This window comes from Bos indicus x Bos taurus, chromosome 19, assembly GCF_003369695.1.
Source record: "Bos indicus x Bos taurus breed Angus x Brahman F1 hybrid chromosome 19, Bos_hybrid_MaternalHap_v2.0, whole genome shotgun sequence".
NCBI classification, from domain to species: Eukaryota; Metazoa; Chordata; class Mammalia; order Artiodactyla; family Bovidae; genus Bos; species Bos indicus x Bos taurus.
The window spans coordinates 16,046,090-16,073,134 of record NC_040094.1 but is presented as its reverse complement, the minus strand read 5'-3'; the positions used below and the strand labels follow the sequence as shown (position 1 = coordinate 16,073,134).

Sequence of the window (27,045 nt, the reverse complement as noted above, 5' to 3'; positions counted from 1 at the left end):
ATACACGGGAGGGTTGTTGTTATTGTTGTTTAATCAGCTGCCATATATTCTCTATGCTAAAGCTAAATTATCCACCATCACACCTACTAGATGTTTAAGGAACCATAAGAGGCTGTGAAAATCACATTAACACTTCTAACAGAATAAAGAATCCTTAAATTTATGGCAAGTCTCATTTATTGGTCAGCTTATTAAAAAAAAAAAATGGATTCTAGAACAACTGGCTCATCAACAGCTATTAATTATTATTGAATTTGCCCTGACAGGCTAGAACTGGCAGTGGTGCTAGACAAAGAAAACAAAAGATGAAGTCCTTGCTTCCCCTGTGTGTTCACTTGACAAGAAAGAAACTAGAGTTCGCATCAGATCCTTCTGTTCCCTGCTCCAAATTTCCCACAGTCATCAGCTTTTCCTCAGCATGGACTCTCAAAGCCACCACACCTAGCCTTGTTCATCCCGTCAGGTAGGTCTCTCGAGGCATCGACTCTGTAGCTGCCAGTCCAGTCTGTCCTTCGGTAAACGTTAGGATTCATTAAAATGTACACGTAGATTGTCAGAATTAGGGTTTCAAAAACTATGCTATTTAATCCAATTCCTTTTCACAGAGCTAGTTAAAAAAAAAAAAAAAAGGTATTTATCCAACTCAATGTCCCTTAATTACATTATTCCAGCAGGATAACCATGCTGGGCTTTTAGAAGGTTTTATAAAATGTTCCCTCCTTTATTTCCTCCCCCTCAGTGTTCTCCTTTTTTCAGAAAATAGCTGTGTTTAAAGAAGTTTTCCTACAGTATGTTAATTAGTCTTTCCAATGACAGAAGCATCTTTACAGCAGCCGACAGCCATTATCTCATGGACCACACTTTAAAACATATTTCTGTCATTGACGATAAGTTACAAACATCCTAAGATGGAGCAGCTCTCAAGGTACACAGAGTAGAGACAAATACGGAAACAAAGACAGAGGATTGTTAGACGCTTCTGACTCACTCTATATTAGCAAACTTTAAATGAGGAAGGGAAAGTCCAGATGGTTCTGTGCCCAGGAAATAAATGTAAACGATGTGAGGAGCAACAGAAGCATGGGAACTTCCTAATTCTAAGATAAGCACCGCTCAGCAGGTGAGGAGGGCCGTTTCAGATTACCCTTTCCCTCTGTGGGATTCTGCACAGTTCTGAACAGTTCCCCCAAATATAACCACACTCCATCCGCGTTCCCTCTTTTAATCGGGAAAGGCTGAGAATTACAGATGGACAACTTTAAAAAGATGCTACATTTGAACTAATAGCTTCAGGCACTTCAGATTTTGTAAGGTTAAATGGAAACTCTAAGAATGTGAGACTGGGGGACCTCCCTGGCCATCCAGTGCAGAGGGCATGGGTTCGATCCCTGGTCAGGGAGTGAAGATCCCACATGCTTCATGATCAAGGAAACAAAACATAAAACAGAAGCAATAAAGACTTTTAAAAAATGGTGCACATTAAAAAAAAAAATCTTAAAAAAAATGAGCATATGAGACTGTGTGAGAAATAAGCAAGATAATTGTGGCTTTGTGCTTAAATTCTTTCAATATACTATCCTAAAACTCAGAGGAAAAAAAGTATATATATATAAATAAAAAATAAAACTCAAACAAGTAATTCAGCACCCAAGGCACTACAGGTTTACTTCTGATGTGTAGTCATAAGAGATATTTAATATATGCATGTGTGTATGTATGCATTTGTGTGTATGTACATATACACACACACTCTCTCTGTGCAAACATCATACCCATTGTTTTATGTGAACAGAAATATGTAATGTCATTTATAGCCCACCTTTGGGTTTTTTTTTTTCTGATAGATCTTAACATTTTAAACAAACAGGTGTCAAAAGAAATTAAAATACTCATTTCTTAGGATTCTGTACTCTTCCAAATCCATAGAAAGTTACCAAATATGTACAAAAAGATATAGAGGGGAACTGAAATGGGAGCAAATCAAGGAGGTATTTTAACTTTATCAATGTTTGAATGCTCTTTTTACAACAAGCATATATTCAAATATTCCGCAGCTGATTGCTGAAGAATTGATGCTTTTGAACTGTGGTGTTGGAGAAGACTCTTGAGAGTCCCTTGGACTACAAGGAGATCAAACCAGCCAATCCTAAAGGAAATCAACTCTGAACATTCATTGGAAGGACTGACGCTGAGGCTCTAACACTTTGGCCACCTGATGGAAGAGCCGACTCATTAGGAAAGACCCTGATGCTGGGAAAGATTGAAGGCAGGAGGAAAAGCGGAGGACAGAAGATGAGACGGTTGGATGGCATCACCGACTCACTGGACATGTCTTTGAGCGAACTTTGGGAGATAGTAAAGGACAGGAGAGCATGGCGTGTTGCGGTTCATGGGGTCCCAAAGAGTCAGACACAACTGAGCAACCGAACAACAAATTTAAAATCCAGTTTAAAGTTTTAAATTGTTTACTGTTTACGAACTACTTGAATCTTTTCCCCTTCTCTTTCCTCTCCACGCACCCCTTTCACCTGCTTCACCATTTCTGGCGTTCTAAGTAATACTGCACATTTTCTCTTTTTAACAAAATTAATCTTATTTATGTCTTCATCCTTCTGTTTTTTCCCCCACATCCTTTTACCGATTGAGAAGACAGTGAATTGATAAACCAAAATTTCCAGGAACCAGTGGCTTTCCTACTTTGTTGATGATTAGAGACATTGACAAATTCTAATCCTGGATGTTTAGGAATCTCATAACTCCCCCCCTTTTTTCTCTTTAGAGTACCTACTCTTCAAAAAAGACAATGAATGTCAACCAAATAGCAATCATCTAATAAATCACAGAAATTAAGCATGAAAAATGAAGAGGACTTTAGGATACTTAAGAATCAACTCTAGGGGTACTTGAGAATCAACAGGGGTGCTTACTGAAAAGTTATCACTTCCCAATCCAGTCTCTCAGATACTCTGAATTAGCAGAAGTGGAAGGAGGCCCCAGAATGGGAATGTTTAGTAAGCATCTCCCTTTCCTAAGTGACTCTGATACAAACAGCCCTTGGGTCATGTTTTGAGAGACAGGTCATAGTTCTGTTCCTTAAGCACTGTAAAATAAAGCGTGTTTCCTTTGGTAGTATTGTTACCACTCCCTCCCCCAACCCCCCACCCCCACCAAAGACCCCCAAACTGAACAGGAATCACACAGAGCAGGTCTTAGACATTAGTCCCCTCACCCACAAGAACCATCAAGAATATAACAACTGGACTTTCCTGGTGGTACAGTGGATAATAATCTGCCTGCCAATGCAGGTGTTCCATCCCTGTTCCTGGAAGGTTCCACATGCCTCAGAGCAACTACTGAGCCTGCGCATTCTAGAGCCCATTCTCTACAACAAGAGAAGCCACTGCAGGGAGAAGACCATGCCGAGAGAGCAGAGAGCAGGCCCTGCTGGCCACAACTAGAGAAAACCCGTGCACAGCAACGAAGAGCCAGCACAGCGAAAATAAATAATTGTTTTAATAAGACTATAAAACAACAGTATTTATTTTGGATCAGTTTTTTCTTCAAGCCTCTAGAGGCAATTATCCTAACTACTCTTAAGGATTTTCGCTGTCACCCACAGCCCTGTTAGACGGGGACGTTTTCACACCTGGGATGCAATACAAGAGGCTTAATGGAATTTTTACAGCTGTGAAAATTAAAGTTCACTTGGCTCAACAGAATAGTTAAATACAACAAAGGAGAAAACCTCCCCGAAGGCATGGGTTGAAAGGAGAGGCTTTCAATTTTCTGATGAGGCAGTTTTGCCCAGAAATTCAAACCATGGGGTGCTATAGAGCTCATATGTCTTGCAAGTACCCAGATGCCAACTTATCACCACAGCATCAGCCGTCGCAGGCTTTCTGTAACGTTTGGAAGCACAACCCTGTGGGATAAGATGGCCTCTCCTGGGAGTCAGAGGCTGTCGCCACAGCAGGGATCTTTCCATCTTGGGGCCAGAAGGACCAGGCAGTCGGTCCCTTTAATCTTTAAAGAGCTACTTTAGTGTCTGGATATAGGGCCTGACACTGAATGAGGCTCAACCCGCTCGCTTCACAGCTCTGTGCTACAAAACCACCCACGAGCTGCGGAGGGTGTGGGTGCAAGCCAAGCCTGTCCCCGCGGGCACAGCTCCCACAGTCTGTTCTATAATGTAATCTGGGCACTTTATTACCCACTGCGGCGTAACACTTCAAAGGACAGGAAGGTATCTGATACCAAGGGCACTGCAACTGCCTACCTCGGGCACAGTGAAATACCGGGACTGAAGGAGGAGCAAGACCAGAGGAAGGAAGACTCCAAAGCTGACGGGACACAGTCTGACGACCTGATGACAAGACTGGGAGAAAGGAAGTCTGCGACGTGAACAAACTGCTATCCTGGACAGCTCTCTTTAGAAACCTGGCAACAGAAATCTTGGACATCACTGGATGGGTGTAATTTTCTATACAAAGCTATTTCTTAATTTTTTTTATCCCCCTGAGCTGCTAATACAGAAGAAGGGCAAGGAGAAGGCCCCTGTCATCAAATTCCATCACCTAAGCAACCCCAATAGCTTCATAATGAAGTGACTGGTAAACTCATGTCCTATTCCCCAGGAGCCACCCTCTCAGAACAAAGATCCTGTAATTGAACTTTGAAGATGTCCTTAATTCACAACTCTTTTTTTTTCTTTTAAAGGTATTTTTTGGGAACTTCCCTGCTGGTTCAGTGGCTAACACCTGGGTTCGATCCCTGGTCAGGGAACTAGACCCTACATGCCTCAAGGAAGACTGAAGATCCTGCAGACCAGTACTAAGACCCAGTGCAGACAAATAAACATTTAAAAAAAAAAAAAAAAGATTCTCTTGATGTGGACCATTTTCAAAGTCTCTATTGAATCTGTTACAATATTGCTTGCTTTATGGTTTGATTCCTTGGCCCTGAGGCATGTGGGATCCTAACTGCCTGAACAGGGATCAACCCCCACTCCCTGCACTGGAAGGCAAAGTCTCAACCAGTGGACCTCCAGCAAAGTCCCCATAATTCTTATTTACTCTGTAGCTCTGGATTCGTCTCTTCCCCCAAATACACATCCACATATTCTCTCTCTCTCTTTCCCCTGCCCATCCTCTTCTCATTCTGTCTCTCCTTGCTCATGCTCTGCCTCCAGTAAGTCAAACTTCCTAAATTTTTCACCTGGGTTTCCACTAAAAATTCCACCAGATAGTTACCTTCCTTCAGCTTCCTAAGTCTAGAGGACCTTTGTTGACACATGATTCATCTGGATGGGTGATTGCTAAGCCATGCAGATGAGATTACCTGTTCACCTACAGTTACCCTTCATACTGGCTCTGTAGGCTATGGAAATAAAAAGGGTAAGACTTCACAGCCCGAACGTCCCATCAAGGTAATCAAAGTAATGGAAAAGGCAGAGAAGACAGACAGAGAGATTTCAAAACAAACACCGAGTTGCACATCTCACAGCACTTAAGAAAGCGCTCCATCTGACCAACAGCCAGAGTGGACACGTACCCAGAGGACTACACACTCTCTTAATGACTACTGCACTCACAGTTCTTGCTTCCCTCAAGGCTCTGCAAGAGATCACATCATAAAGTCAGACTTGCATTATTTACAACAGACTGGAGAGACAGAGCCCAACACCTAGAATTCTAAGGATTTACTTGCAAATAAAGCCACACACTTATTTCAATTCAAACTCAAGTAACAAGGAGTAAAAGACATTATTTGGGTCTTTCAAAGTTATCACTCTCTTCATATTTACAATAAAACAAAAGGAGTTAGAGAAAGGAACCCAAAGTTTTGTGGTGGCTCAGACGTCTGTTTGCAATGCGGGAGACCAGGGTTCAATCCCTGGGTTGGGAAGATCCCCTGGAGAAGGAAATGGCACCCCATTCCAGTATTTTTGCCTGGATAATTCCATTGACGGAGGAGGCTGGTAGGCTACAGTCCATGGGGTCGCAAAGAGTCGGACACAATTGAGCAACTTCACTTACTTCACTTGAACATTTAAAAAAGAATCACAGGGCAAAATGCCCACAATATACCATCCATGGAGGGGTTGCGGGGGGATCAGTACAGGCAGCAGGTGGAGAACACACACACGGAATACGTACATACATATAGAAAGAGACACAAAACATAGCTCAAAAGCCTAGAGCCACTCAATAGTAGTTACTTTCAGGAGGGGTAAAGGTTTACTCTCTGTTTCCTACATACACTTTTGTGCTATTTTAGTACTTAAATGAGCAGTGTAAGCTAATTAACATTATCAGAAATGAAGTAAATAAAGTTCCTAAGATCACTGGACAAAGAAAATGAAATTTGAAGGACAAATTGTTCAGAACAATTTGAACAAGTTCTTAGGGCCATTCTGGGCCAAATTTTCAGCATATTTAAGGCTGCATTCACTGAGGTAAACCTGTAAAGAATTAACCAGAATTCAGTGTTGGGACAGCAGTTGGTTCATTCATTTGTCATTCTGAGGCAGATGCAGAGATGTGCCAGGTCCTACCAGGTAAGGGGGAATGTGAGTCTCACGCTCATGGTCCATGCCTCCCCCAAGGTTAGTCTTGGTTAGTCTTCCCTCTCTTGAGGACACCAAAGTGAAAGTGAAAGTCACTCAGTCCTGTCCAACTCCTTGCGACCCCATGGATTTTACAGTCCATGGAATTCTCCAGGCCAGAATACTGGAGTGGGTAGCCCTTCCCTTCTCCAGGAATCTTCCCAACCCAGGGATTGCACCCAGGTCTCCCACACTGCAGACGGATTCTTTACCAGCTGAGCCACCAGGGAAGCCCAAGAATACTGGAGCGGGTAGCCTGTCCCTTCTCCAGCGGATCTTCCCAACCCAGGAATCAAACTGGGGTCTCCTGCATTGCAGGTATGGATTCTTCACCAGGGCAGAGGATTAAAAAGGTCAACAGACCACTGACCACTGTCCTGAGACACAGCCACACGGAGGGCTAACCACAACTCAAAAATCTCTGCTCTCTGTTAATCAAATCAGTTTTACAAGCAATCTGATGAATTTAAAAACCAGATATGCTACTTGTTTTAAAAAGTTTAAAAATGGGAACAATACCAAATGCTGGCAAGGATGCAGAGAAACTGGATCTCATACTCTGCTGGTGGGACAGACTGTAAAATGGTACAGTGCTGGGCAAAATAGTTTGGTAGTTTCTTTAAGAGACTAAAGATATACTTACTCTGAGACTGAGCAATTACATTCCCAGGCACTTAACCCAGAGAAATTAAAACCTGTATTCACACAAATACCTGTATACAAATGTTCATAATGGCTTTATCTGTAACAGCCCCAAACTGGAAACAACTCAAATGCCCGACAATAGGTAAATGGTTAAAAAAACTGTGATACATCCAAGGCATAGAACACAAACTTATGGCTACCAAAGAGGAAAAGGGGCGAGGGAGAGATGAAGTAGGAGTTTGAGATCAGCAGATACAAACTACAACATGTAAAATAGATAAAACAAGGTCCTACTGCACAGGGCACAGAACTATATTCAGTATCTTGTGATGAACCATAATGGAAAAGAATACACACACACACACACACACACACACACACACACACATATAAGCTGAATCACTTTGCTGTACACCAGAAATGAAAACAACATTGTAAGCCAACTATACTACAATTTAAAAAAAATAGTGACCCATCCATACTACTTAGGCTATTTAGCAATAAAAAGCATTATTAAATACAACTAAATACAACATGACTAAATACAACTTGGATGGAAGGCGTCATGCTAAGTGAAAAATGCCAATCTCAGAATGCCACATGTTGTTACAATTCCATTTCCATAACATTTCGAAAAGGATAAAATTTTAGAGATAGAGCACAGATTACTGCCAAGGCTTAGAAATGTTGGGGGAAAGGGACGTACGTGACCATAAAGGTGCAATTACTAGTCTAAATATCCAACCACTATGGGGAAATAAGGAAGGTGAATAATTTGTAAGGCAAGTGTATTTCATATTATTCTGCTGTCCCTTCGACCCAGAAATAAAAAAGAAAAAAAGATTCTTTAAGTGTGGGTTGGTTGCTGGCTCAACCATTTGAAGTGTATCTCAGGTGCTGCCTGTGCCCCATCCCTCCCGGGGCTTTATCAGAGCTTCCCCGGGGCCAGAAGCAAAGAGCCAGGAGGCAGCAGAGGCAACCCACGCAGAGTGAACTCTCACCGCAATTTCAGCTCAGCATGCAGCCCAAAGTGCCCTGCTTGAACTCAAAAGCACCAGAGAACTACAGCAATTAGACAAACGGTGAAAGATGTGGTTACCAGATCAGGTAGGCACCCCACACGAGACAGGCTTCTCACTACAAATAGCCTTTGCTACAAAAGTCTCTAAAACATGAGGGTGAGGTTGGTGGAAAAAATGTCAATGATGCTTCCTCTGTGATTCTCTCAGCCAGTTATCACATGTATAGAAGCAGGACATACGCCTCAAAGGATACAAGCCTCAAGCTCAAAATTTTACTTTCTGTGCTCATCTGGGCTTCTTCCTGAAAGTGACCTACCACCATTACCCCACCATCACTTACAACACGAGAACCCCTGGGGTAAAATGAGACATAAGGAGAAGTGCTGGATGGTTATAACGACCCAAGTCCTCCGCAGGTGGGCACACAGCCAACAACATGCTATTCTACTGAACAGTCACTAACCAGGAAAGAAAAGGCCCAGGGAATCAACAGTCTCATCATAACCACCCGTACCCATCCCCACCCCAGTGAGAAAGACGGAGTTTGTTCTAGAGATGCTTAAAGGAAAAAAAGCTGGACTTAACTTAGACACACGTAATACCATTCTCCCATTTCTAGGTCTCCCAACTAGGCAGAACAACCATAGACATTCTGGAACCAGAAACACAAATTGTTTCCCAAAGTGTTAAACAATGCTTGTCCAAAGGCCCCAGTAGAGCTGGTAGTTTAGACAGCTGTGCTAGGAGCCACAGAAGCTGCATTTTGTAACTAGTACTGCTTCTGAACAATTGAAACTTTCTCCAGAGCAAAGTCCAAACACAGGGAGCAGTGTTCCTCGCAAACATCCAAACAGTTCCATTATTGTTTAACCACCAAAATAACAGCCCTAATAATCTATCAAGTTTGACATTTCATCCAACCAAGCAATTAAACCAGGACGAAACGCATGGATGGAGAGGTTTCCCCTCACCCTGCCCGCCCCCTGCTCCAAATCAACACTCATTTTTACATTATGGCCACAAAAACTAATAATGCTTGCTCCTATTTATAAAAGGGTTCTAAAAATCAAGCACTCTGAAGTGCCTCAAACAAACGGCACACCCTTAAACATTATTTTCTGTCTCCCACCTTTAAGCATCTATATTAACTGTAAGTCAAGTTACAGGCCAGAAAAGTTGGAAATGCTTTTCTAATATTTAGTCAAAAGAGGTAAATATCCTCCCGATGTTGGTACCAGACTCAAGGTCTATCAACATATTCTTAAATACGTTAAAAGTAAGAGTCCTGGGACTCCCCAGGTGGTCCAGTGCTTAAGAATCCTCCTACCACAGCTGGGGATTTGTATTCAATTCCTGGCGGGAACTAAGATCCCACAAGTCTTGGGGCAACTAAGCCCGCGTGCCACAATCACTGAAGCCTGCTCACCTAGAGCCTGTGCTTTGCAACAATAGAGGCCTGCACACCAAAACTAGAGAGTAGCCTCAGCTCACCTCAACTAGAGAAAGCCTGCGCACAGCAACATTCACTGCAGTCAGGGAAAAAAAAAAAGGTCCGTCCTTACCTTTTCTCATCTAGCAGGTCACCAAGTGGTAGAACCCTCTCCAGGTAAGGGAGTTCTTAGTTGGTTGCTTCAATTATAGGTAGCCTATCAAGTCCCTGAACATTTGTTGGAAAGATTGATGCTGAAGCTCCAATACTTTGGCCACCTGATGGGAAGAGCCTACTCATTGGAAAAAACCCAGATACCGGGAAAGATTGAAGGCAAAAGGAGAAGAGGGCGACAGAGGATGAGATGGTTAGACAATATCACCAACTCACTGGACATGAATCTGAGCAAACTCCGAGGGATAGTGAAGGACAGGGAGGCCTGGTGTGCCACAGACCACGGGGTCTCAAAGAGTCAGACACGACTTAGCAACTGAACAACAACATCAAGTTCCTAAGATGTCCTCAGAACTACCTAGAACGATGCTTCTCAAAGTGTGCAGTCACACATCACCCATGGAGATCTGTAGTAAGGTAAGCACAAAAAATTCATAGTAGGTATACACTGCTGTGCATCCAAGTGTATGACTTCCTGGTAATTCATTTTTCTTGTACTTCATAAAAATATTAGTTGGCAATAGACTGGATAAGCACTTCACAAAGCTGGTCCTTCACCACAGTTTCAGAAGCACTAGCTTTTCACTTACAAAAATGCCAACTGTGTCATTTATTGTTCTGAAGGAATCAGAGCATTCTTGCCCTATCCTACAGCTTCGGATTTAAGGGCAATTAGAGAAATCTATGTGCTTTCCAGGTGGCGCGGTGGTAAAGAATCTGCCTGCCAAGCAGGTTCAATCCCTGGGTTGGGAAGATCCCCTGGAGAAGGGCAACCCACTCCAGTATTCTTGCCTGGGAAATCCCATGGATAGAGGAGCCAGGCGGGCAACAGTCCATGGGGTTGCAAAGAGTCAGACAAACACGACTGGGCATGCACACACAGGTGAGGAGAAACCAATAAGGAGGTACACCCTGGTGTAATCTCATGGAAACAGTATCCACTTAGACTCAACAGACCTCATTGCTGGTCTGCAAGATCCAACTAACGGAGACTCTAGGTGAACTGGAGATTTTTTTTACTTCCCTATGCCTTGAATTCCTCCTCCGCAGAATTTTTAAAGGCAGCCCCCCAATATCGGCATTTCTCAACATTGTTCATTTTTTTAAATGTGTGGTTCCTTCTGACAGCAATACTTTTTTCGAGTGTGGGCTGCAGATAAGCTACATCAGAATCCCCAGCTTCATTCCCAAATTCCATAGCTGTGGGCTAGCAACCAGGAAACAGCAGTTTTTATAGGGACCCGACAGCAGTTTTTATAAGTAATGGGAGACTCTGACACTTACGAAAACTCTGATCTACTGCAATAACAATCTAATGCCTCTAAGAATTTTTTTTTAAAAGGTCATGATTTGAGTGTAATCCCTGATAAATTACTTTAGGTAAAAAGTATTTTTTAAATCAGTATATTAAAACTTACAGAAAGCAGACTTCCCTGGTGACTCAGGAATGAAGAATCCACCTGCCAATGCAGAAGACACGGGTTCCATCCCTGATCCAGGAGAATCCCACATGCCAAGGAGCAACTAAGCCCGTGCACCACAACTATTGAGCCTGTGCTCTAGAGCCCAGGAAGCGCAACTATTGAGCCCGTGTGCCACAACTACTGAAGTCTTTGCACCCTAGGGCCTGTGCTCTGCAACAGGAGAGGCCACTGCAATGAGAAGCCCCTGCAACCCAGCTAGACAGTGGCCCCCACTCGAAGCAACTAGAGACAAGCCCGTGCAGTCATGAAGACCCAGCACAGTCAAAATTAAAAAGACAAAAAACTTACAGAAAGCATATTTTAACATGCTTTGATATCAGTAATACGTAACAGCAAATTTCAACTTTTCCCCATTAGGGGGAAAAAAAACGCTGTTTGGTTGGGAAGACCAAATGTATATTAAGATACACGTACACATTTACAGGCTATGGTATCAAGATCTGCTTTCTTGACATGATACTCAGAACTCTCAAATTTTGTACCAGTCCCCTTCCAAACAAAACTAGTGACTTATTTTTATGTCTGTGCTGTTTCTGAAAACCTGAGAAGAGAGATTTCAGGCAGCTATTTCTGAGCGTTTCCACAAATAACAGTGCAGGTGTGGATAGTTGATATCTCAAAAACCAAATTAGATGTAAATGTCAATGTATTTTCATTTTTAATATTAGTTTTGGTAGTACAGGAGACATGGTAATGTGCTGTACAGAAAAGTTTATTCAGATAAATAAAATTTAGGAACCTGATGAGGAGCATCTGGGATGAAGCTGCAGAAGTATGTGCTGCTGCTAAGTCGCTTCAGTCGTGTCCGACTCTGTGCAACCCCATAGACGGCAGCCCACCAGGCTCCCCCATCCCTGGGATTCTCCAGGCAAGAACACTGGAGTGGGTTGCCATTTCCTTCTCCAATGCATGAAAGTGAAAAGTGAAAGTCAAGTCGCTCAGTCGTGTCCGACCCTCAGCAACCCCATGGACTGCAGCCTTCCAGGCTCCTCCGTCCATGGGATTTTCCAGGCAAGAGTACTGGAGTGGGGTGCCATTGCCTTCTCCGGCAGAAGTGTCTAAAACCCCACAAATTGGCTGCTTCACGTCACTATTCCTCAAGCTGCCAGTATGCAACTGTCACCAGTCCAGACAGCTGGGAAACACTGAACTAGATCAATGGGCGTGGGAGTGATGACTCAGAGTCACCTGGAGTGCTGGGTCCAACCATATGGTGAGGGAGGTAGGCAGGGTGGCCGTGCCCTTGTCAAGCCCTCTGGAAGCACTGGGGTAGTCCCTCCCTACCCGCTCTGCAGCAAACACTGGCCAAGGTAAACTTCAGATGTGACACAGGATGACTATGCAGGTTTTTCCATCAGTATAGGACAAAATGACCAAGAATGGCACCTAAATCTAATCACGCTCAAGAGGCAGAGAGGCAGACAGACGTGAAAAAAGGCCCAAGAATTCTCCTAGTCCCTGTTATTCCCACCCCACGCTCCCAGCACAAAATTTTAACCCCTAACTTCCTCTGCACCTCCATAAAGTCCAAACTGCCCAAACCACAGCTGCTGGTCCGCAAAAATCATTCCCGAGGCAATCCGCCCTCTTCCTGAGAGACATTCTGGATTAAGGATTCCTCAAACTGGCTGAACAAAGCTGCACCCACTCTCTCCAAAGCCCTGGAAAACACTCCACTCTTTCCCCAAATCAGAACACTCCTTTCATCCAGCATTTTCAAATAAAGGCTCACCCTCTAGTGGATGTTCTTCCATGCCTTGAAGATAATAATTCAGCATGATCAGGAGGAGGTGTAATTCACTGGCTAAGGAACCACTGACTCAAGACCCAGGAAAAGGTTGGAAGACAACCTAAGATAAGGTCTGGTTATTTCTCAAGCAGATATCTTAATCAGGAAGAAAGTTTTTTTGTTTTTTTTTTAAAGGGAGGAGGGGGAGGTGGAATTCACAGAAATTGCTAGAGGGACAAGAAGCTTTCTTATTGTATAAAATATACTGATTCATATGCCTTATCAGGACTAAGACTGGAAAGATTTTTCAAAGTAAATGAATAGGGGAAAACAAGAAAAAGCCAGGATGGGAGAGGAGGCTGCTCCATTTCCTTAAAAAAAGCTTTTCTTCTAAATCTTTTAACATAATCCAGCAGTTGCAAACAAACAATGGTGCTGATTACTAGCTAATTACGTTTAACCACTAGGGGTGGGGGTGGGGGCAGCAGAGCCTCCAGTAGGCCTAACTTCCTGTAAATTTCAGGATGACTAGGCAGTATTTCATCAAAGTGGATCAAGACAGTTAAAATGTTTCAGCAAATCAATCTGGCTCCAAGTCATCCAAATGGGGTGGGCTTCCCCTACCCTGAGAACTGGCCTGGTGGAAACAAACGGTTGTCCTAGGAGACCTGACTACTGCATGCATGCTCCTCAGCCCTGTTTGTCTCTTTGTGACCCTATGGACTGTAGCCCGCCAGGCTCCTCTGTCCAGGACCACTCACTCCACAACCCAGAGATAATGAAACCATGTTCTTACATGCCGTTCTAGAAAAACCATGTGAAGGTCAACCTAGGAGATGCAGGCTTAATCTGTAGCACTGGAGAAGAGGCAGCTTTTAAAAGTCAAGTAACACCAGCTCAAAAAAATTCTGTAAAGTTCAAATTCAGCACATGCGTGCTGAAAGAGGCTGGGAGAGCCAAAAGATTTTGCTTATCTTTTTACAGGAGAGGACAATGGAGAAATTACCAGACCAACGTCACTTTCCCTTCAGAAAAAAAAAGTTAGCAGGCTTAACCGAGATAAAAACCTTCATAGGTCATAACTCCATGAAATCAGCAGCCTAGTGAGAATCTCTCCAAGAACGCTGTAGGAAATTAAGTGCGGATTAGCGTAATTAAATGTAAAGTCTCCTTGAGAGCGACTTCTGCTCCTGAAGACTACAGCCATCTCTGTGAAACGCATCACAGCCTTTTCACTTTCACATCAGGTCTGCACACGCTATGATCTAAAAAGAACAGAGTGGTGATTTGAGGAGAGAATTAAGTAATAGAGCTTATCAGAGAAAACCACTGCATTCTCTAGTCTTCGCAAAAGTTCACACGCTCATGTAATATACTGTAACTGTAATATACTTAGGGGTTTTCAAAAATTACACACATTTCCTCAAAAGAGATAGAGTAAAAAATAGAATCACGGGGTGAAGGCCAAACATTGTCTCTTCTGAATGCTTGAATAGCCAATTATGGGTCTTAATACATTAATTCTAAGAGAGGAAAAGAGACTATTACAGGAATGTTGAGTAAGACATCTTCAAAACTGCACCCTTGGGCCTAAGTCCGTTGGACTCACAGTAAAATCACCCCCTCAAAAAAGCAGTTTTATGCAAAATTTTGTATTTTAATTTCCCAGCTGCCAAGAGAAATATATAAGGAACAGAAATTAAACTAATTATGTCAGCAGCACAGTGAACAAAACTTTAATTGTATTACACACAAGTTAGACATTGCCGAACAACACAAAGGCCGTTAAGGGCAGAAACTTCTTTAGAATATAAATGATTCCTAATCAGTATGACAAAAATTAGTCTGGGCAATAAGCAGATTCACACATGGAAAAATCCAGCCAACATCCTAATTCAATACAAAAAAAAATGAACGTAGAGTATAAGAAACAAATCTCCAAAATGGCTTAAAATCACTTGGTCATTTACATATGGTAGATCATTAATAGGTCCTTTAAGCCAGTATTGTACTAATCAGCTTTTTTAACCTCCTGCCCACAAAAGATCCTATTCATTTAGCTGGGTGGACAGGTGTTAGCAACCAGCAACCTTTTTTAGCCTCAGAGTTCCAGCGGCCTGATATGTGATTTCTGTGGCCATGATTAGCAAGTCGAAAGGAAAAGGCAGTTTAGAAAGGGGGAAAGGGAGGAGAGAGGGAAAGAAGAAAAAAAAACAAAAAGGGAGGTGGGGGGAGGAAGATGAGAAAAGAAAGGGCTGTCAGGTGCTATTTACAGCCCCCACCCCCACCCCCACCCAAGCCTGGGAGCCGGAGTTGAGCTCCCAGGCTACGGCCCAGACACTGGAGGCAGAATTTGGATAATGTCATGAATTTATTCCCGCAGACAGTCATTCTGGATATATGCCTACACTCCACTCGTTCTAAGAAAAAAATTTTTTTCAAGTATCTGTGACTCATTCCTCTTTACCATATTCTCACCTTCTTGAGTCCTCACTCTTTCATATGTTTTCTAAAAGAGCTGACCGAGTAGATATTCCTGGAAGGAGACAGGGGGAAGGCCGGATTTCGAAAGATATCTGAAGCCTACGGAACAAAAATCCTCTGAGAAGAGAATGTTCATTGAGCTCCATACAATGTACAAAGAAGAGATTTGCTCTCTTTTCATCCACTGATCAATGCCACCAGGTTATTATTTTCATCTGGCAGATGAAGAAAAGGAATCAAACAAAGGTTAAGTGATGTGTCTAAAGCACCCGCGAGTTTGATCCCTGGGTTGGGAAGATCCCCTGGAGAAGGAAATAACAACCCAATCTAGTATTCCTTGGAGAAGGCGATGGCACCCCACTCCAGTACTCTTGCCTGGAAAATCCCATGGACGGAGCAGCCTGGTAGGCTGCAGTTCACGGGGTCTCAAAGAGTCGGACACGACTGAGCGACTTCACTTTCACTTTTCACTTTCATACTTTGGAGAAGGAGATGGCAACCCACTCCAGTGTTCTTGCCTGGAGAATCCCAGGGACGGGCGAGCCTGTTGGGCTGCCATCTATGGGGTCGCAGAGTCGGACACGACTGAAGCAACTTAGCAGCAACTTAGCAGCTAGTATTCCTGCCTGGCAAATCCCATGGACAGAGGAGCCTGGCAGGCTGCAGTCCATGGGGTCACAAAGAGTCAGACACAATTTAGGGACGAAACAACAACGAAAGAAGCCCAGCCAGGAGGTGGAGGAGCTGGGGCTCAAAGCCAGGTTAGTCTCTTTTCTCAACTGTTACATTTCCCCCAAATTTAATTCCCTAACATATTTAGTGCCCCATTCTGCTTTAACTCAGAGGGTTCTGGATTTCACCTTTTCTTCCTTCCATGAACTCGGCAAAGGACCTGTGACTAAATTTTATTGCCTATTAAGCATCCATCATGTCCAATAAGCGCTTCAGTTAATGTAGAAATGAAACATCTGGCAAACTGGCTTTATTTTAAAATCTTACATACAGAGGATGACCAGGCAGCTCTCCTATGCAACACCGATCAGAACTAGATTTGACTACCCGTTCAGTCCTCCAGTGGTTTCCACATTATCATTCATTTGTCCACTCAGGAAATACAGGAAGCTACTCTCCCAACCCTCCCTCATGACTCCTGACAGATAATACGGCAGACAGGGCCCCTCTGGAAAGTAATTTACATAAAAGTTATAAAAGCTCTTTGTTATCTGTCATGACTCGGAAATGGACTATTCTAGCAAATCAAACATCCTGAATAACATAATGACGCTTTTAAAGGGACTACCAATTTATAAAGAATTTCAAAGCAATGCAACACTAGTTCCTAAACCCGGTTGCAGATCAGAATCACTACTTACTTTGTAAGTAGCTGCCCAGAGTGGCTTTTAAAATACAGATTCTCGGTCATCACTTATCCATGCAAAACAAAAAGAAAAAAAAAAACACTTCAGGAGGTGGAGCTGGGAAATCTGTATTTTATAGAACCCCTCAGTGTCAAAACTGCTATGTAGCGAGTGAATCTTTTAAGGAGTGGCTGGCTTTGGGAACTCCTTGTAATAAAACTCACTTTTTAGTTAAAAAGGCTAAAGCTACACTGAATACAATGTGACCTTCTTTTGATGATTTGGGAGATCTTGGGTTTTCCCGTGCCTCTGGGTCATCATTCACTAGCTACTGTACTGGCAAAACCAGAATAGAAGAAAAGGTTAAGAATAATCGTACTGGTAAAAAGCTGGAAAAACCAGCTTTTGTTTTCCTATTAGATTTTTAAAGAGCTGATTTTCCCCAGAGGAAACTCAAGATTTTTATGCTTGCCTTGAAAAAGGAAAATGTTTAAAAACAGGTAGATTCTCTTAACGCTCAACTGCTCCAATTCTGAACATTAATGGGCCCAAATGCATCAAACATGTGGAATAGTCACCCTGAACTAGAAAGCAGAGAAACTTCATGACAGTCTTAACAAAGATAAAGGAGGATAATGGGTTTAAGCTAAGAATGGCATCATGAGGATTAAATAAAACTACTGTCCTGACCACAGCAGATAAATCCTGGAAACTGGGAGAGCTAAAATCTTTCAACACGTAAGGCCAATGATTCCAACCCATCTAGGACGGCTTTCATCTAAGATACAATAGGATACTCTATTAAGAGCCCAACAGGTTTTAGGGGTTTAAAACTCCAAGTAATATAAACTCACAAAACAAGAAAGGGACCACACCATCTCCCTATTGAAGGAATGGGAATTTGTGATTGCCTACAAAAAGACTGTCCTTCAGATTGCCAGAATCTTTCTTACAGAAACACAAGTCACACCTACCAATAATCAGTAACCAAACAAAAATAATAACCAGTAACCACTACCAAACAATAATGAGGAAGCTCACACCTCACGGCTTCAGCAACAGCAATTTAAACTATGCATTCTCATTAAACTCTAAATTATAACTCAGTTCTGTATTGCAGGTTATGAGATTTTAAGGTGCAGAGGTTAAATCTTTCCTCTCAAAACATAAACCCTATAGCCAGTACAAGTTTCATACAAAAGTCTCTAATCTTTTAAAACAACAGCAGTATTTATTAAAGGTTCTAAGAATAAAAAATCAAGGTGGAATTAGTTTCCTCAACACTCCTTGGGTTTACAAGGGTGTTTTCAGAAAGTTCTAGGCACAACACATTTTGTGCACTAAACATCACAATGGACAGGTAATTAGGGAAGAAACTGTACCCTTTCTTTGTTATTGCTGCTGTTTGTTTTGTCTTTTTAAATGCTGGTCACTGAAAATGCTTTTTCCACTGCTATCTTAAGATAGTGCTAAGCAGAGTGGTATCAACTGGCTTGGTCATGAGAAAGTTTTGAAAACAAATTAATTTCTAACCTTTTGGAGAACAGCTCTCTTTTTGTGCATGTTATTTTAGCAATGGGTTAAATTAAGTCGATTTCAAAGATTTACAATCCCTGACCCTAAGGTAAACAGTCGGGATAACAGCTATCTTCCTGATCAATATGGAAGTTTCTAGCGGGCTGATCTTCCTAAACAGACATTAAAATGTGTGTGTGCGTGTCCAAGATTACATGGAAACCTTCTTCATGCACAATCAAGTTATTACAGTTAGGCCTGCCACATCAAACTGTAATTGTCATACCCAATTTGCAAACTTAAGAAAATAACACCTCTAAATAAACTGTAATTTATGACTTGTATTCTGAAGTCCGGAATTATTAGGAAATACGCTATAGAGTTTCAGAAATGCTTGCCATCATCTATTTCCTTGAATGTGAGGCAAAACAATCAAAAAAGGATAAAGAAGTCGTCAAACCTGAAATCCCCTGAACTAGCTCCCAACCCTAGAATTCCATACACAAACTCGGCCAGCACCGTGTCCCCTGCCTGCTTCCATTCCTAGAAAAATGCTCCCGTAAGTGGACAACCCTGGCCACACTATCTTGAACTGTCACTGGAAAAACAACTACTCCGCACACAGTTGCAGCCAACAGGGGGTGACAAGAGGGGTCTGCCCTCCAAGCCATCTGTAAAACGGGATGGGCAAGAAACTTTCTTAGAAGGCCACGCAACACCTGGGGATGTTTGCTCCTTACGTTCTGGTGGCCTTTAGCCAGGGGGCAAAGTCACAGTTGTGGGTGAAGCCCTCTGTCGGAGCTAACAGTAACTCTGCCCTGGGATAGACGGGGAGGAGCACAGTACACTCTTCCTTGATTACACAAGCAGTTTTCCCCCTAGAACAAATGACAGGCCAACAGAAAGGAAAAAGTATACTGTTGTTTCTATCTTCAGCCAGCCTGACATCAAGCTCTGAGCAGGCAGAAGCCTGCGAGGCTGTGGCTCCCCGGGTCGAGCACTCTTCCCCATGTCTGGTCAAATGTCTCGTGGGCAACCCAGCTGCAGAGGCCCCACCGTTCCTCTCCGTCTTGGCCACTGGCGACCTCATACAGGTTACCTCAGGGGAACAGAAGACAATTTCCACCAGGGGCCCCTAGGTGGGGAGGGGGGCACGTGGGTGGGAGAAGCATAGCCCCAAACTTCTCCATCGAGCCTCCGAACTCCAGCCTCCACCTTCTTCCGAGAAGCCCGCGGGGCTCCTGCCCTGGAAAGTAGGGTCAGGCTAGTTCCTGAACGCAGGCCGCCGCGCGCACCTGCCTCAGTTTCCTCTGCTTCAAAAGCCGCATCTTTCCCCCCCACCCCCACAAGCCAACTGAACCTGCCGATCGGGTAGGGCGTTTGGAAATATATGATAACACACGGCTCCCGTTAGTGCCCCCAAAGGTGAAGTGCTTCTGTGAGGGGCACTTTTTAATGGGACAGGTGCGGGCTACCTTGAATGCGCAGACTTTTCAGCGACGGAGGGCTTCCCCTCATCCCCTGTGGGCAGCGAGCGTCTCAGGCCGCGCCCCGCACAGAGGAGGCGCCCCCCGCCCCCACCCAGGACCACAGCCTGGCGAGACCCCGAGGCCGAGCAGCGCTCCCCCACTCCGGACTCCCCTAGAAGCCCAGCCTAGGCCGGGCGCCCCGCGGACCCCAGCGCGGGCGCCGCTGCCTCCTCACCTGTCGCGGCCGCCTGCCCAGCCCCGCACCTGGGAGGGGAAGGGGAGGGGAGGGGAGGGGCCGGATCCGGGCCGCGGGCGCCTCAGGCAGGGGCGCTGCGGGCTGCGCCGCGGCGGCGTCTCCGGGGCTGAGGGGCGCCGGGGGGCGGTCGCCACATCCTCGCGGGCGGCCCCAGGAAGTTGGCCCCCCCTCCGCCCCTCAGCCATCCCTAGCCGCCGGGGCCGGTCGCTCCCGCCCCTCGCGCAGGCCCCGCCCCTCGCGCAGGCCCCGCCCCCGGCGCGGCCCCGCCCCCTCGGGAGCGCGCCGCCGCCGCTCCTGCCGCGCCCGAGCCACCATAGAGAGGCGGGAGGCGCGCGGCAGACCAGAGGGCGGCCTCCGCACGCGCGCGCCCCCTGGCGGAGCCCCGGGCCACGGGCTGCCGACCCCGGCCCACGAGCCTGAGCCCCTGTGTATGGCGACCCTACTCCGCTGTCGGGGCGTCTGCTGCTTCCAAGTCGACAGGGGTCACCGCACTCTGCGCGGGAGCTGAAGGGTCCAAACCGTGGTCCAGCTTGGAGAGCGTAAGCAAGCCCCGGAACATCGCAGAACTCGTTTCAAAAGAAAATTTTGAAAGTTGCCTCACTTCCATATCCCATTGTTCCTCACCACAATGGCTATCAGCAAGTGATGGCTCCCCCAAATTACAATGAAAGAAACCCAGGCCCATCGGGGTTCACTATCTAATTCAAGGTCGCATGATTGGGAGCTATTAGAAGCCAGATCTGAAGGACATCAAAACCCACGTTTGTCCCATGCACTCTATGGCACCTCCCTCTCAAGCATTTCCCAGTCTAAAGTGAGGAAACTCCTCAGAGGGAGGCCCTGGTAGAATGAAGATGACTCTGTAGGGAGGAACCCACCCCAGCCGTTCATCATCAGCTGGGTACCTTTCAGCAGGTACTTAACATTTCTGAACTCTCCTTGCCTCATCCCTGAAGAAATTGGTACTGTTGGTGTGAGGCAGGTTGGTATGAGGATTAAATAAACCAATACATAAATTCAGAAGTGCTTAGCAACTATAAGGGGGCTTCCCTGGTGGCTTGGTGGTAAAGAATTTTGCCTGCCAATGCAGGTTGGTGAGTTCCATTCTTGGGTCTGGAAGATCCCCTGGAGAAGGAAATGGCAGCCCACTCCAGTATTCTTGCCTGGATAATCCCGTGGACAGAGGAGTCTGGTGGGCTACAGTCTGGGGTGGCAAAGCACAACTGAACAGCTGAGCATACACACAGTAAACTATTAATACAGAGCACTAGAGTTGCATGGGGAATTGTTACCCAAGGTGGACTAATCTTCTTATACCTTAGTTTCCTATGGAGACCTCTCAGGGCTGTCCTGAACAGTTTGTATTTTAACAAAAGTAATATCACAAAGAAAAGTGGAGTAAAGATGATATCATTTATACATGCAGTCTCTGTCACTTTAAAAGTATTATTTCCAGTCTTTACAACCCAGCAAACTGAGTACTATTATTCCCATGTTATTTTTTTTCAATATTTATTTATTTGGCTGCGATGGGTCTTAGTTGTGGCATGTAAACTCTTAACTGTGCAGCATGTGGGATCTAGTTTCTTGACCAAGGATCGAAACCCAGCTCCCTGTACTGGGAGTGAAGAGTCTTAGTCACTGGACCACCAGGGAAGTCCGTCAGTCAGTTCAGTTCAGTCACTCAGTCGTGTCCGACTCTGCGACCCCATGAACTGCAGCATGGCAGGCCTCCCTGTCCATCACCAACTCCCAGAGTTCACTCAAACCCATGTCCATCAAGTCAGTGATGCCATTCAACCCTCTCATCCTCTGTCATCCCCTTCTCCTCAATCTTTCCCAGCATCACAGTCTTTTCGAACGAGTCAGCTCTTCGCATCAGGTGGCCAAAGTATTAGAGTTTGAGCTTCAACATCAGTCCTTCCAATGAACACCCAAGACTGATCTCCTTTAGGATGGACGGGTTGGATCTCCTTGCAGTCCAAGGAACTCTCAAGAGTCTTCTCCAACACCACAGTTCAAAAGCATCAATTCTTCAGCACTCAGCTTTCTTTAGAGTCCAAATCTCACATCTATACGTGACTAATGGAAAAACCATAGCCGTGACTAGATGGACCTTTTTTGACAATGTCTCTGCTTTTGAATATGTTGTTTAGGCTGGTCATAACTTTCCTTCCAAGGAGTAAGCGTCTTTTAATTTCATGGCTGCAATCACCATCTACAGCAATCTTGGAGCCCAGAAAAATAAAGTCAACCACTGTTTCCACTGTTTCCCCATCTATTTGCCATGAAGTGATGGGACCAGATGCCATGGTCTGTTTTCTGAATGTTGAGCTTTAAGCCAACTTTTTCACTCTCCTCTTTCACTTTCATCAAGAGGCTCTTTAGTTCTTCTTCACTTTCTGCCATAAGGGTGGTGTCATCTGCATATCTGAGGTTATTGATATTTCCCCCAGCAATCTTGATTCCAGCTTGTGCTTCCTCCAGCCCAGCATTTCTCCTGATGTACTCTGCATATAAGTTAAATAAGCAGGGTGACAATATACAGCCTTGACATACTCCTTTTCCTATTTGGAACCAGTCTGTTGTTCCATGCCTAGTTCTAACTGTTGCTTCCTGACCTGCATACAGATTTCTCAAGAGGCAGGTCAGGTGGTCTGGTATTCCCATCTCTTGAAGAATTTTCCACAGTTTGTTGTGATCCACACAAAGGCTTTGGCATAGTCAATAAAGCAGAAATCGACGTTTTTCTGGAACTCTTTTGCTTTTTTGATGATCCAGCGGATGTTGGCAATTTGATCTCTGGTTCCTCTGTCTTTTCTAAAATCAGCTTGAACATCTGGAAGTTCATGGTTCATGTATTGCTAAAGCCTGGCTTGGAGAATTTTGAGCATTACTTTACTAGCATGTGACATGAGTGCAATTGTGTGGTAGTTTGAGCACTCTTTGGCATTACCTTTCTTTGGGATTGGAATGAAAGCTGACCTTTTCCAGTCCTGTGGCCACTGCTGAGTTTTCCAAAGTTGCTGGCATGTTGAGTGCAGCACTTTCACAGCATCATCTTTCAGGATTTGGAATAAATTAACTGGAATTCCATCACCTCCACTAGCTTTGTTCGTAGTGATGCTTTCTAAGGCCCACTTGACTTCACATTCCAGGATGTCTGGCTCTAGGTCAGTGATCACACCATCATGATTATCTGGGTCATGAAGATCTTTTTTGTACAGTTCTTCTGTGTATTCTTGCCACCTGTTCTTAATATCTTCTGCTTCTGTTCGGTCCATACCATTTCTGTCCTTTATTGAGCCCATCTTTGCGTGAAATGTTCCCTTGGTGTCTAATTTTCTTGAAGAGATCTCTAGTCTTTCCCATTCTATTGTTTTCCTCTATTTCTTTGCATTGATCACTGAGGAAGGCTTTCTTATCTCTCCTTGCTATTCTTTGGAACCCTGCATTCAAATGGGTATATCTTTCCTTTTTCTCCTTTGCGTTTCGCTTCCATTCTTTTCACAGGTATTTGTAAGGTCTCCTCAGACAGCCACTTTGCCTTTTTGCATTTTTCTTGGGGATGGATTTCTGTCTCCTGTACAAGGTCATGAACCTATTCCCATGTTATTAATGAAGATCTTCCTATTAAGAAGTTTACCCAAAGCCACACAGTTAGGAAAAGGCCAAACTTGAATTTGAAACCAGGTCTTTGCACCACCAGGAACACATGGAAAGACTGGCTTGCTAGCGGCCTCCAGCACCTGAATTAACTGTGCCCATCTTTTTCCTGTCTGGCTATTTCAGTCACTTTCCTTGATGCACTGCCTCGTCCCCTCTGCTTCTCCCCAGGGGTTTATCTTCCCCCCACAAAGGCATTTATTGTCTCCTCTTTTCCCTTCTCTGACTCCTTTTCTCTTTAGATGCCATCCTCTCTTATTTCTGAAAGAGCTTTGTGACCCGTGATTAAGGCACATCTATTCCCCACCCAAACTCTCCTTCTCTTGATGTTAATTATTATCATAGAAAGTTAATAGGTCCAGAACAAGGATGGGGTGAGACCCAGAGACATCTGTTTGTAAGCTTAGTTTTTAAGCTTAAGTGCACAGTTCCGAAAGGGAGTGCACTTAAGCCACCGATGGGCCTGATAATTGGAGTCAGAACTCACAACATCCTATGGAAATCATTTTTTCTGGGCCCTCTGGTCCGTATTACAGCTAAATCATTGAAATGCTGCTAACTAATATGCATGTCGCTAAAGCAAGGAGGGGCTCAGAGCTGCATTTACCCACACACCTCCTTTCTCCACCTTTCATATTATCACCATCATTATTTTTCATCTTTATCGTGCCCTTCCGCAGAGGCACTCCATAATGTACCCGTTGTGCAAGTAATCTGAAATCCTTTTCAGCAAGCAATAGTATTTAGTAGTAATAAAACACTAATTTGTCTACCAAGTGACATATTTATAGGAGCTGTTTACTTTGACGTATTTTTATTATTTCTACTCATTTGCTAAGTACCTTCCGATACATATTTATGAAGCACGTACCTTTCCCCAAACGGCAATGAAAAAATAAATCATATTATTTCTTGTATTAGTAGCAGCGTGGCTTGTAAGTCCTAGAGCCCTGATTTTTGTTATGTTTGGCAAGAACTGGAAGAATTAATGGTGATTGAGCACCTACTATGTGCCAGACTCTGCAGCAAGCACTTTACATAAATTATCTGTTTCATTTCCTGAGACATTTATTTTACCAATGAGGAAACTGTAATTCCTCTGCAACATATATTTTATCAATGAGACAGAGACATTACCTTGTCCAGGTAATTTAGCCAGGAAGAGTCCAGCAAGGTTTTGAACCTAGATTTTCTCCTGACTCCAAAATCCCAATGGAGAAGGAAATGGCAACCCACTCCAGTATTCTTGCCTGGAGAATCCCATGGACAGAGGAGCCTGGAGGGCTACAGTCCATGGGGTTGCAAAGAGTCAGACACAACTGAAGCCACTTAGCATGTACATATAGCTGCTTTACAATGTTGTGTTTCTACTGATAGTTTCTACTGTATAGCAAAGTGAAGAGCTATACATATACATATATCCTCTCCTTTTGGGATTTCCTTCCCATTGAGGTCACCACAGAGAATCAGGTCAGGTTCCCTCTGCTATACAGGAGGTTCTCATTAGTTATCTATTTATACACAGTATCAATAGTGTATATATGTCAATTCCAATCTCCCAATTCCTCCCACCCTTCTTCCCCCCTTCAATATCCATACATCTGTCTCTACTTGGCAAATATCACCTGTACCATTTTTCTAGATACCAAACGTGTTAATATACAATATTTGTTTTTCTGATTTACTTCACTCCATATGACAGTCTCTAGGTCCATCCATGTCTCTGCAAATGATCCGACTTTGTTCCTTTTCACGGCAGAGTAATATTCCATTGTATCTATGTACCACATCTTCTTTAGCCATTCCTCTGTTGATGGACAGCAGAGCTTTAAACTAAGCTCAGGGCTCTCTGCAACTGCACTGGTCACACTACCATGAAGCGGGCCTTGCCTGCACAGAAGGAAGCTGTCACCAGTTTCTCCCAGGTATCCTAAGCCTTTCAAGTAATATGCAGTTGAGGGCCTATGATATGCCTGGGAAAGTATCTGGCATTTTACATAAGGTATATGATCCTAAAGCAATTCTATGCAATAGGTATTATTTTCCCCTATTCCCCAATGGATGAAACTAAGGCTTCAAGAGGCTGATTGATCCAATGGCATACAGTAAGTGTCACTGCTAAGACCAGGTTATAGGAGATATAAATCTCGTTCCTTGACTTTGTATCCTTTTCACCATATACCTATTGTCTTCCTGCAAACCCCCAGCTTATGTTGAGACTCTTACACCCAGAAACTAGGGAAGCAGGGAAGAGCTAGGATTCAAAAGCTACTCAAGGAGTCAAGTCTGTGCAGCAGGTCAAGTGCATTTGTTCAGTTCCAAGATGCACTGAATAAGACGTGGACAGGACTTCCCTGGTGGTCGTGTGGTTACGACTCTGCTCTCCCAACGCAGGGGGCCTGGCTTTGATCCCTGGTCAGGGAACTAGATCCCACATGCCACGACTAAGGCCCAGGGCTAGTTGCCAGGGGCAGAGTCCTGTCGGAACGACACGGGCTAGTCTGGAGCAACAGTGAACGGTGCTCCTCCTCGTGGCCAGGAAGGCTGCCTGGGGGAGGCTCTGTGGCTGGAATAAGTCCCTGCTGAGGGCGGAACTGTACCAATTGAAAGCTAAAGGCAACGTGGACACAGAATCCTGGCCAAGGAATCGAGAGTCCTAGGTTCCAGCCCCCGTTCTGCCGCTGGGACTGTCATTTCTGCTCTTGGACCTCACTTTCCTGCTCGGCTAAATGACAAGACGGGGCATATGGTCTTTATTTATTTGGCTGCCTCGTGTCTTAGATGCAGCACGTGGGATCTTACTTCCTCGAGCAGGGATCGAACCTGCGTCCCTTCCATTGGAAGACTGATTCTCAACCAGCACACCACCAGGGAAATCCCAGGGCATGTGATCTTTACAGGCCTCTCAAATCTACAATCCTAGGGTACTGAGTCAGGGACAAAGCACCTGATGCCACATTCAGGAAACACGGCAGATGTGCCCAGGGCAGAGATGGCAACCAGGCTCCACCCTGAACATCAATTTCAACTGACTGGTGGTGGCCACCTGGGGCATCAGGTGGAGAAAAAACTAAAATTGCAAAGGTCTCTGAGCTCAGCAAAAGGGAATGCTTGATTTATTGCTGATGCTTGCGTGGGTTCAAGATTCCCAAATGGTACAAATGATGGGGATGTGCCACCCCGAGCTTAACATTTTGTTTGCTACTATGG

The 27,045-nt window shown here is 44.4% G+C and overlaps 1 protein-coding gene across 2 annotated transcripts in view; it reads right to left on the bottom strand.

Annotated features, from left to right (window-relative positions):
* The window catches only part of RFFL (ring finger and FYVE like domain containing E3 ubiquitin protein ligase), a 77,416-nt gene extending 57,031 nt beyond the window's left edge, over positions 1-20,385 (bottom strand). Inside the window, exon 1 of one of the 2 annotated variants that reach the window (XM_027518849.1) lies at positions 20,149-20,385. The gene's annotated coding sequence lies outside the window, so the exon portion shown is untranslated. The remainder of the gene's footprint in view (positions 1-20,148) is intronic. The other variant, XM_027518850.1, reaches the window with a different exon arrangement.
* Between the last annotated feature and the right edge of the window lie 6,660 nt (positions 20,386-27,045).